Raw genomic sequence first — 13,869 nt, 5'->3', positions numbered from 1 at the left:
ACATTAGAAGAGCATCATTCCACTTTACTAGTGTCGCATTAGAAGACTAGCATTATACTAATCTAGTGTTACTTTAGAAGAGCATCATTCCACTGTACTAGTGTCGCATTAGAAGACTAGCATTCTACTAATCTAGTGTTACATTAGAAGACTATGATTCCACTGAACTAGTGTCGCATTAGACGATTAGCATTCTACTAATCTAGTGTTACATTAGAAGAGCATCATTCCACTTTACTAGTGTCGCATTAGAAGACAAGCATTATACTAATCTAGTGTTACATTAGAGCATCATTCCACTGTACTAGTGTCGCATTAGAAGACTAGCATTCTACTATTCTAGTGTCGCATTAGAAGACTAAGATTCCACTGTACTAGTGTCGCATTAGAAGACTAGCATTCTACCAATCTATTGTTACATTATAAGAGCATCATTCCACTGTACTAGTGTCGCATTCGAATACTAGCATTCTACTAATCTAGTGTTACATTAGAAGAGCATCATTCCACTGTACTAGTGTCGCATTCGAATACTAGCATTCTACTAATCTAGTGTTACATTAGAAGACTATGATTTCACTGAACTAGTGTCGCATTAGACGACTAGCATTCTATTAATCTAGTGTTACATTAGAAGAGCATCATTCCACTGTACTAGTGTCGCATTAGAAGACTGGCATTCTACTAATCTAGTGTTACATTAGAAGAGCATCGTTCCACTGTACTAGTGTCGCATTTGAATACTAGCCTTCTACTAATCTAGTGTTACATTAGAAGAGCATCGTTCCACTGTACTAGTGTCGCATTAGAAGACTAGCATTCTACTAAACTAGTGTTACATTAGAAGAGCATCATTCCACTGCACTAGTGTCGCATTAGAAGACTAGCCTTCTACTAATCTAGTGTTACATTAGACGAGCATCATTCCACTGTACTAGTGTCGCATTAGAAGACTAGCATTCTACTAAACTAGTGTTACATTAGAAGAGCATCATTCCACTGCACTAGTGTCGCATTAGAAGACTAGCATTCTACTAATCTAGTGTTACATTAGAAGAGCATCATTCCACTGTACAAGTGTCGCATTAGAATACTAACATTCTACTAATCTAGTGTTACATTAGAAGAGCATCATTCCACTGTACTAGTGTCGCATTAGAAGACTAGCATTCTACTAATCTATTGTTACATTAGAAGAGCATCATTCCACTGTACTAGTGTCGCATTTGAATACTAGCCTTCTACTAATCTAGTGTTACATTAGACGAGCATCATTCCACTGTACTAGTGTCGCATTAGAAGACTAGCATTCTACTAAACTAGTGTTACATTAGAAGAGCATCATTCCACTGCACTAGTGTCGCATTAGAAGACTAGCCTTCTACTAATCTAGTGTTACATTAGAAGAGCATCATTCCACTGTACTAGTGTCGCATTAGAAGACTAGCATTCTACTAAACTAGTGTTACATTAGAAGAGCATCATTCCACTGTACTAGTGTCGCATTAGAAGACTAGCATTCTACTAATCTATTGTTACATTAGAAGAGCATCATTCCACTGTACTAGTGTCGCATTAGAATACTAACATTCTACTAATCTAGTGTTACATTAGAAGAGCATCATTCCACTGTACTAGTGTCGCATTAGAAGACTAGCATTCTACTAATCTAGTGTTACATTAGAAGAGCCTCATTCCACTGTACTAGTGTTGCATTAGGAGACTAGCATTCTACTGATCTAGTGTTACATTAGAAAAGCATCATACCACTGTACTATTGTCGCATTAGGAAACTAGCATTATACTAATCCAGTGTTACATTAGAAGAGCATCGTTCCACTGTACTAGTGTCGCATTAGAAGACTAGCATTCTACTAATCTAGTGTTACATTAGAAGAGCATCATTCCACTGCACTAGTGTCCCATTAGAAGACTAGCATTCTACCAATCTATTGTTACATTAGAAGAGCATCATTCCACTGTACTAGTGTCGCATTTGAATACTAGCCTTCTACTAATCTAGTGTTACATTAGAAGAACATCATTCCACTGTACTAGTGTCGCATTAGAAGACTAGCATTCTACTAAACTAGTGTTACATTAGAAGAGCATCATTCCACTGCACTAGTGTCGCATTAGAAGACTAGCCTTCTACTAATCTAGTGTTACATTAGAAGAGCATCATTCCACTGTACTAGTGTCGCATTAGAAGACTAGCATTCTACTAAACTAGTGTTACATTAGAAGAGCATCATTCCACTGCACTAGTGTCGCATTAGAAGACTAGCATTCTACTAATCTAGTGTTACATTAGACGAGCATCATTCCACTGTACTAGTGTCGCATTAGAAGACTAGCATTCTACTAAACTAGTGTTACATTAGAAGAGCATCATTCCACTGCACTAGTGTCGCATTAGAAGACTAGCATTCTACTAATCTAGTGTTACATTAGAAGAGCATCATTCCACTGTACAAGTGTCGCATTAGAATACTAACATTCTACTAATCTAGTGTTACATTAGAAGAGCATCATTCCACTGTACTAGTGTCGCATTAGAAGACTAGCATTCTACTAATCTATTGTTACATTAGAAGAGCATCATTCCACTGTACTAGTGTCGCATTTGAATACTAGCCTTCTACTAATCTAGTGTTACATTAGACGAGCATCATTCCACTGTACTAGTGTCGCATTAGAAGACTAGCATTCTACTAAACTAGTGTTACATTAGAAGAGCATCATTCCACTGCACTAGTGTCGCATTAGAAGACTAGCCTTCTACTAATCTAGTGTTACATTAGAAGAGCATCATTCCACTGTACTAGTGTCGCATTAGAAGACTAGCATTCTACTAAACTAGTGTTACATTAGAAGAGCATCATTCCACTGTACTAGTGTCGCATTAGAAGACTAGCATTCTACTAATCTATTGTTACATTAGAAGAGCATCATTCCACTGTACTAGTGTCGCATTAGAATACTAACATTCTACTAATCTAGTGTTACATTAGAAGAGCATCATTCCACTGTACTAGTGTCGCATTAGAAGACTAGCATTCTACTAATCTAGTGTTACATTAGAAGAGCCTCATTCCACTGTACTAGTGTTGCATTAGGAGACTAGCATTCTACTGATCTAGTGTTACATTAGAAAAGCATCATACCACTGTACTATTGTCGCATTAGGAAACTAGCATTATACTAATCCAGTGTTACATTAGAAGAGCATCGTTCCACTGTACTAGTGTCGCATTAGAAGACTAGCATTCTACTAATCTAGTGTTACATTAGAAGAGCATCATTCCACTGCACTAGTGTCCCATTAGAAGACTAGCATTCTACCAATCTATTGTTACATTAGAAGAGCATCATTCCACTGTACTAGTGTCGCATTTGAATACTAGCCTTCTACTAATCTAGTGTTACATTAGAAGAACATCATTCCACTGTACTAGTGTCGCATTAGAAGACTAGCATTCTACTAAACTAGTGTTACATTAGAAGAGCATCATTCCACTGCACTAGTGTCGCATTAGAAGACTAGCCTTCTACTAATCTAGTGTTACATTAGAAGAGCATCATTCCACTGTACTAGTGTCGCATTAGAAGACTAGCATTCTACTAAACTAGTGTTACATTAGAAGAGCATCATTCCACTGCACTAGTGTCGCATTAGAAGACTAGCATTCTACTAATCTAGTGTTACATTAGAAGAGCATCATTCCACTGTACTAGTGTCGCATTAGAATACTAACATTCTACTAATCTATTGTTACATTAGAAGAGCATCATTCCACTGTACTAGTGTCGCATTAGAAGACTAGCATTCTACTAATCTAGTGTTACATTAGAAGAGCCTCATTCCACTGCACTAGTGTTGCATTAGGAGACTAGCATTCTACTGATCTAGTGTTACATTAGAAAAGCATCATACCACTGTACTATTGTCGCATTAGGAAACTAGCATTATACTAATCCAGTGTTACATTAGAAGAGCATCATTCCACTGTACTAGTGTCGCATTAGAAGACTAGCATTCTACTAATCTAGTGTTACATTAGAAGACTATGATTCCACTGAACTAGTGTCGCATTAGACGATTAGCATTCTACTAATCTAGTGTTACATTAGAAGAGCATCATTCCACTTTACTAGTGTCGCATTAGAAGACTAGCATTATACTAATCTAGTGTTACTTTAGAAGAGCATCATTCCACTGAACTAGTGTCGCATTAGAAGACTAGCATTCTACTAATCTAGTGTTACATTAGAAGACTATGATTCCACTGAACTAGTGTCGCATTAGACGATTAGCATTCTACTAATCTAGTGTTATATTAGAAGAGCATCATTCCACTTTACTAGTGTCGCATTAGAAGACTAGCATTATACTAATCTAGTGTTACATAAGAGCATCATTCCACTGTACTAGTGTCGCATTAGAAGACTAGCATTCTACTATTCTAGTGTCGCATTAGAAGACTAAGATTCCACTGTACTAGTGTCGCATTAGAAGACTAGCATTCTACCAATCTATTGTTACATTATAAGAGCATCATTCCACTGTACTAGTGTCGCATTCGAATACTAGCATTCTACTAATCTAGTGTTACATTAGAAGAGCATCATTCCACTGTACTAGTGTCGCATTCGAATACTAGCATTCTACTAATCTAGTGTTACATTAGAAGACTATGATTTCACTGAACTAGTGTCGCATTAGACGACTAGCATTCTATTAATCTAGTGTTACATTAGAAGAGCATCATTCCACTGTACTAGTGTCGCATTAGAAGACTAGCATTCTTCTAAACTTGTGTTACATTAGAAGAGCCTCATTCCATTGTACTAGTGTCGCATTAGACGACTAGCATTATACTAATCTAGTGTTACATTAGAAGAGCCTCATTACACTGTACTAGTGTCGCATTAGAAGACTAGCATTCTACTAATCTAGTGTTACATTAGAAGAGCATCATTCCACTGTACTAGTGTCGCATTAGAAGACTAGCATTCTACTATTCTAGTGTCGCATTAGAAGACTAAGATTCCACTGTACTAGTGTCGCATTAGACGAATAGCATTCTACTAATCTAGTGTTACATTAGAAGAGCATTATTCCACTTTACTAGTGTCGCATTAGAAGACTAGCATTCTACCAATCTATTGTTACATTAGAAGAGCATCATTCCACTGTACTAGTGTCGCATTCGAATACTAGCATTCTACTAATCTAGTGTTACATTAGAAGAGCATCATTCCACTGTACTAGTGTCGCATTCGAATACTAGCATTCTACTAATCTAGTGTTACATTAGAAGACTATGATTCCACTGAACTAATGTCGCATTAGACGACTAGCATTATATTAATCTAGTGTTACATTAGAAGAGCATCATTCCACTGTACTAGTGTCGCATTAGAAGACTGGCATTCTACTAATCTAGTGTTACATTAGAAGAGCATCGTTCCACTGTACTAGTGTCGCATTAAAAGACTAGCATTCTACTATTCTAGTATTACATTAGAAGACTATGATTGCACTGAACTAGTGTCGCATTAGAAGACTAGCATTCTACTAAACTAGTGTTACATTAGAAGAGCATCATTCCACTGTACTAGTGTCGCATTAGAAGACTAGCATTCTACTAAACTAGTGTTACATTAGAAGAGCATCATTCCACTGCACTAGTGTCGCATTAGAAGACTAGCCTTCTACTAATCTAGTGTTACATTAGAAGAGCATCATTCCACTGCACTAGTGTCGCATTAGAAGACTAGCATTCTACTAATCTAGTGTTACATTAGAAGACTATGATTCCACTGAACTAGTGTCGCATTAGACGACTAGCATTCTATTAATCTAGTGTTACATTAGAAGAGCATCATTCCACTGTACTAGTGTCGCATTAGAAGACTGGCATTCTACTAATCTAGTGTTACATTAGAAGAGCATCGTTCCACTGTACTAGTGTCGCATTAAAAGACTAGCATTCTACTAATCTAGTGTTATATTAGAAGAGCATCATTCCACTGTACTAGTGTCGCATTAGAAGACTAGCATTCTACTAAACTAGTGTTACATTAGAAGAGCAGCATTCCACTGCACTAGTGTCGCATTAGAAGACTAGCCTTCTACTAATCTAGTGTTACATAAGAAGAGCATCATTCCACTGTACTAGTGTCGCATTAGAAGACTACCATTCTACTAAACTAGTGTTACATTAGAAGAGCATCATTCCACTGCACTAGTGTCGCATTAGAAGACTAGCATTCTACTAATCTAGTGTTACATTAGAAGAGCATCATTCCACTGTACTAGTGTCGCATTAGAATACTAACATTCTACTAATCTAGTGTTACATTAGAAGAGCATCATTCCACTGTACTAGTGTCGCATTAGAAGACTAGCATTCTACTAATCTATTGTTACATTAGAAGAGCATCATTCCACTGTACTAGTGTCGCATTTGAATACTAGCCTTCTACTAATCTAGTGTTACATTAGAAGAGCATCGTTCCACTGTACTAGTGTCGCATTTGAATACTAGCCTTCTACTAATCTAGTGTTACATTAGAAGAGCATCATTCCACTGTACTAGTGTCGCATTTGAATACTAGCCTTCTACTAATCTAGTGTTACATTAGAAGAGCATCATTCCACTGTACTAGTGTCGCATTTGAATACTAGACTTCTACTAATCTAGTGTTACATTAGAAGAGCATCGTTCCACTGTACTAGTGTCGCATTAGAAGACTAGCATTATACTAATCTAGTGTTACATTAGAAGAGCATCATTCCACTGCACTAGTGTCCCATTAGAAGACTAGCATTCTACCAATCTATTGTTACATTAGAAGAGCATCATTACACTGTACTAGTGTCGCATTTGAATACTAGCCTTCTACTAATCTAGTGTTACATTAGAAGAGCATCATTCCACTGTACTAGTGTCGCATTAGAAGACTAGCATTCTACTAAACTAGTGTTACATTAGAAGACTAGCCTTTTACTAATCTAGTGTTACATTAGAAGAGCATCATTCCACTGTACTAGTGTCGCATTAGAAGACTAGCATTCTAATAAACTAGTGTTACATTAGAAGAGCATCATTCCACTGCACTAGTGTCGCATTAGAAGACTAGCATTCTACTAATCTAGTGTTACATTAGAAGAGCATCATTCCACTGTACTAGTGTCGCATTAGAAGACTAGCGTTCTACTAATCTATTGTTACATTAGAAGAGCATCATTCCACTGTACTAGTGTCGCATTTGAATACTAGCCTTCTACTAATCTAGTGTTACATTAGAAGAGCATCGTTCCACTGTACTAGTGTCGCATTAGAAGACTAGCATTATACTAATCTAGTGTTACATTAGATGAGCATCATTCCACTGCACTAGTGTCCCATTAGAAGACTAGCATTCTACCAATCTATTGTTACATTAGAAGAGCATCATTACACTGTACTAGTGTCGCATTTGAATACTAGCCTTCTACTAATCTAGTGTTACATTAGAAGAGCATCATTCCACTGTACTAGTGTCGCATTAGAAGACTAGCATTCTACTAAACTAGTGTTACATTAGAAGACTAGCCTTCTACTAATCTAGTGTTACATTAGAAGAGCATCATTCCACTGTACTAGTGTCGCATTAGAAGACTAGCATTCTAATAAACTAGTGTTACATTAGAAGAGCATCATTCCACTGCACTAGTGTCGTATTAGAAGACTAGCATTCTACTAATCTAGTGTTACATTAGAAGAGCATCATTTCACTGTACTAGTGTCGCATTAGAAGACTAGCATTCTACTAATCTATTGTTACATTAGAAGAGCATCATTCCACTGTACTAGTGTCGCATTTGAATACTAGCCTTCTACTAATCTAGTGTTACATTAGAAGAGCATCGTTCCACTGTACTAGTGTCGCATTTGAATACTAGCCTTCTACTAATCTAGTGTTACATTAGAAGAGCATCATTCCACTGTACTAGTGTCGCATTTGAATACTAGCCTTCTACTAATCTAGTGTTACATTAGAAGAGCATCATTCCACTGTACTAGTGTCGCATTTGAATACTAGCCTTCTACTAATCTAGTGTTACATTAGAAGAGCATCGTTCCACTGTACTAGTGTCGCATTAGAAGACTAGCATTATACTAATCTAGTGTTACATTAGAAGAGCATCATTCCACTGCACTAGTGTCCCATTAGAAGCCTAGCATTCTACCGATCTATTGTTACATTAGAAGAGCATCATTCCACTGTACTAGTGTCGCATTTGAATACTAGACTTCTACTAATCTAGTGTTACATTAGAAGAGCATCATTCCACTGTACTAGTGTCGCATTAGAAGACTAGCATTCTACTAAACTAGTGTTACATTAGAAGAGCATCATTCCACTGCACTAGTGTCGCATTAGAAGACTAGCCTTCTACCAATCTAGTGTTACATTAGAAGAGCATCATTCCACTGTACTAGTGTCGCATTAGAAGACTAGCATTCTACTAAACTAGTGTTACATTAGAAGAGCATCATTCCACTGCACTAGTGTCGCATTAGAAGACTAGCATTCTACTAATCTAGTGTTACATTAGAAGAGCATCATTCCACTGTATTAGTGTCGCATTAGAATACTAACATTCTACTAATCTAGTGTTACATTAGAAGAGCATCATTCCACTGTACTAGTGTCGCATTAGAAGACTAGCATTCTACTAATCTAGTGTTACATTAGAAGAGCCTCATTCCACTGTACTAGTGTTGCATTAGGAGACTAGCATTCTACTGATCTAGTGTTACATTTGAAAAGCATCATACCACTGTACTATTGTCGCATTAGGAAATTAGCATTATACTAATCCAGTGTTACATTAGAAGAGCATCATTCCACTGTACTAGTGTCGCATTAGAAGACTAGCATTCTACTAATCTAGTGTTACATTAGAAGACTATGATTCCACTGAACTAGTGTCGCATTAGACGATTAGCATTCTACTAATCTAGTGTTACATTAGAAGAGCATCATTCCACTTTACTAGTGTCGCATTAGAAGACTAGCATTATACTAATCTAGTGTTACTTTAGAAGAGCATCATTCCACTGTACTAGTGTCGCATTAGAAGACTAGCATTCTACTAATCTAGTGTTACATTAGAAGACTATGATTCCACTGAACTAGTGTCGCATTAGACGATTAGCATTCTACTAATCTAGTGTTACATTAGAAGAGCATCATTCCACTTTACTAGTGTCGCATTAGAAGACTAGCATTATACTAATCTAGTGTTACATTAGAGCATCATTCCACTGTACTAGTGTCGCATTAGAAGACTAGCATTCTACTATTCTAGTGTCGCATTAGAAGACTAAGATTCCACTGTACTAGTGTCGCATTAGAAGACTAGCATTCTACCAATCTATTGTTACATTATAAGAGCATCATTCCACTGTACTAGTGTCGCATTCGAATACTAGCATTCTATTAATCTAGTGTTACATTAGAAGAGCATCATTCCACTGTACTAGTGTCGCATTAGAAGACTGGCATTCTACTAATCTAGTGTTACATTAGAAGAGCATCGTTCCACTGTACTAGTGTCGCATTAAAAGACTAGCATTCTACTATTCTAGTATTACATTAGAAGACTATGATTCCACTGAACTAGTGTCGCATTAGACGACTAGCATTATATTAATCTAGTGTTACATTAGAAGAGCATCATTCCACTGTACTAGTGTCGCATTAAAAGACTAGCATTATATTAATCTAGTGTTACATTAGAAGAGCATCATTCCACTGTACTAGTGTCGCATTAGAAGACTAGCATTCTACTTATCTAGTGTTACATTAGAAGAGCATCGTTCCACTGTACTAGTGTCGCATTAAAAGACTAGAATTCTACTATTCTAGTGTCGCATTAGAAGACTAAGATTCCACTGTACTAGTGTCGCATTAGAAGACTAGCATTATACTAATCTAGTGTTACATTAGAAGAGCGTCATTCCACTGTACTTGTGTCGCATTAGAAGACTAGCATTATACTAATCTAGTGTTACATTAGAGCATCATTCCACTGTACTAGTGTCGCATTAGAAGACTGGCATTCTTCTAATCTAGTGTTACATTAGAAGAGCCTCATTCCATTGTACTAGTGTCGCATTAGAAGACTAGCATTCTACTAATCTAGTGTTACATTAGAAGAGCATCATTTCACTGTACTAGTGTCGCATTAGAAGACTGGCATTCTACTAATCTAGTATTACATTAGAAAACTATGATTCCACTGAACTAGTGTCGTATTAGACGACTAGCATTATACTAATCTAGTGTTACATTAGAAGAGCCTCATTACACTGTACTAGTGTCGCATTAGAAGACTAGCATTCTACTAATCTAGTGTTACATTAGAAGAGCATCATTCCACTGTACTAGTGTCGCATTAGAAGACTAGCATTCTACTATTCTAGTGTCGCATTAGAAGACTAGGATTCCACTGTACTAGTGTCGCATTAGACGACTAGCATTCTACTAATCTAGTGTTACATTAGAAGAGCATTATTCCACTTTACTAGTGTCGCATTAGAAGACTAGCATTCTACCAATCTATTGTTACATTAGAAGAGCATCATTCCACTGTACTAGTGTCGCATTCGAATACTAGCATTCTACTAATCTAGTGTTACATTAGAAGAGCATCATTCCACTGTACTAGTGTCGCATTCGAATACTAGCATTCTACTAATCTAGTGTTACATTAGAAGACTATGATTCCACTGAACTAGTGTCGCATTAGACGACTAGCATTCTATTAATCTAGTGTTACATTAGAAGAGCATCATTCCACTGTACTAGTGTCGCATTAGAAGACTGGCATTCTACTAATCTAGTGTTACATTAGAAGAGCATCGTTCCACTGTACTAGTGTCGCATTAAAAGACTAGCATTCTACTATTCTAGTATTACATTAGAAGACTATGATTCCACTGAACTAGTGTCGCATTAGACGACTAGCATTATATTAATCTAGTGTTACATTAGAAGAGCATCATTCCACTGTACTAGTGTCGCATTAGAAGACTAGCATTATACTTATCTAGTGTTACATTAGAAGAGCATCATTCCACTGCACTAGTGTCCCATTAGAAGACTAGCATTCTACTAATCTAGTGTTACATTAGAAGAGCATCATTCCACTGTACTAGTGTCGCACTCGAATACTAGCATTCTACTAATCTAGTGTTACATTAGAAGACTATGATTCCACTGAACTAGTGTCGCATTAGACGACTAGCATTCTATTAATCTAGTGTTACATTAGAAGAGCATCATTCCACTGTACTAGTGTCGCATTAGAAGACTGGCATTCTACTAATCTAGTGTTACATTAGAAGAGCATCGTTCCACTGTACTAGTGTCGCATTAAAAGACTAGCATTCTACTATTCTAGTATTACATTAGAAGACTATGATTCCACTTAACTAGTGTCGCATTAGACGACTAGCATTATATTAATCTAGTGTTACATTAGAAGAGCATCATTCCACTGTACTAGTGTCGCATTAGAAGACTAGCATTATACTTATCTAGTGTTACATTAGAAGAGCATCATTCCACTGCACTAGTGTCCCATTAGAAGACTAGCATTCTACTAATCTAGTGTTACATTAGAAGAGCATCATTCCACTGTACTAGTGTCGCACTCGAATACTAGCATTCTACTAATCTAGTGTTACATTAGAAGACTATGATTCCACTGAACTAGTGTCGCATTAGACGACTAGCATTCTATTAATCTAGTGTTACATTAGAAGAGCATCATTCCACTGTACTAGTGTCGCATTAGAAGACTGGCATTCTACTAATCTAGTGTTACATTAGAAGAGCATCGTTCCACTGTACTAGTGTCGCATTAAAAGACTAGCATTCTACTATTCTAGTATTGCATTAGAAGACTATGATTCCACTGAACTAGTGTCGCATTAGATGACTAGCATTATATTAATCTAGTGTTACATTAGAAGAGCATCATTCCACTGTACTAGTGTCGCATTAGAAGACTAGCATTATACTTATCTAGTGTTACATTAGAAGAGCATCATTCCACTGCACTAGTGTCCCATTAGAAGACTAGCATTCTACTAATCTAGTGTTACATTAGAAGAGCATCGTTCCACTGTACTAGTGTCGCATTAAAAGACTAGCATTCTACTATTCTAGTATTACATTAGAAGACTATGATTCCACTTAACTAGTGTCGCATTAGACGACTAGCATTATATTAATCTAGTGTTACATTAGAAGAGCATCATTCCACTGAACTAGTGTCGCATTAGACGACTAGCATTCTATTAATCTAGTGTTACATTAGAAGAGCATCATTCCACTGTACTAGTGTCGCATTAGAAGACTGGCATTCTACTAAACTAGTGTTACATTAGAAGAGCATCGTTCCACTGTACTAGTGTCGCATTAAAAGACTAGCATTCTACTATTCTAGTGTTACATTAGAAGACTATGATTCCACTTAACTAGTGTCGCATTAGACGACTAGCATTATATTAATCTAGTGTTACATTAGAAGAGCATCATTCCACTGTACTAGTGTCGCATTAGAAGACTAGCATTATACTTATCTAGTGTTACATTAGAAGAGCATCATTCCACTGCACTAGTGTCCCATTAGAAGACTAGCATTCTACTAATCTAGTGTTACATTAGAAGAGCATCATTCCACTGTACTAGTGTCGCACTCGAATACTAGCATTCTACTAATCTAGTATTACATTAGAAGACTATGATTCCACTGAACTAGTGTCGCATTAGACGACTAGCATTATATTAATCTAGTGTTACATTAGAAGAGCATCATTCCACTGTACTAGTGTCGCATTAGAAGACTAGCATTATACTTATCTAGTGTTACATTAGAAGAGCATCATTCCACTGCACTAGTGTCCCATTAGAAGACTAGCATTCTACTAATCTAGTGTTGCATTAGAAGAGCATCATTCCACTGTACTAGTGTCGCACTCGAATACTAGCATTCTACTAATCTAGTGTTACATTAGAAGACTATGATTCCACTGAACTAGTGTCGCATTAGACGACTAGCATTCTATTAATCTAGTGTTACATTAGAAGAGCATCATTCCACTGTACTAGTGTCGCATTAGAAGACTGGCATTCTACTAATCTAGTGTTACATTAGAAGAGCATCGTTCCACTGTACTAGTGTCGCATTAAAAGACTAGCATTCTACTATTCTAGTATTACATTAGAAGACTATGATTCCACTTAACTAGTGTCGCATTAGACGACAAGCATTATATTAATCTAGTGTTACATTAGAAGAGCATCATTCCACTGTACTAGTGTCGCATTAGAAGACTAGCATTATACTTATCTAGTGTTACATTAGAAGAGCATCATTCCACTGCACTAGTGTCCCATTAGAAGACTAGCATTCTACTAATCTAGTGTTACATTAGAAGAGCATCATTCCACTGTACTAGTGTCGCACTCGAATACTAGCATTCAACTAATCTAGTGTTACATTAGAAGACTATGATTCCACTGAACTAGTGTCGCATTAGACGACTAGCATTCTATTAATCTAGTGTTACATTAGAAGAGCATCATTCCACTTTACTAGTGTCGCATTAGAAGACTTGCATTATACTAATCTAGTGTTACTTTAGAAGAGCATCATTCCACTGTACTAGTGTCGCATTAGAAGACTAGCATTCTACTAATCTAGTGTTACATTAGAAGACTATGATTCCACTGAACTAGTGTCGCATTAGACGATTAGCATTCTACTAATCTAGTGTTACATTAGAAGAGCATCATTCC

The sequence above is a fragment of the Saccoglossus kowalevskii genome, chromosome 6, assembly GCF_978046115.1.
Source record: "Saccoglossus kowalevskii chromosome 6, keSacKowa6.1, whole genome shotgun sequence".
Classification (NCBI taxonomy): domain Eukaryota; kingdom Metazoa; phylum Hemichordata; class Enteropneusta; family Harrimaniidae; genus Saccoglossus; species Saccoglossus kowalevskii.
This window is presented reverse-complemented; position numbering follows the sequence as displayed.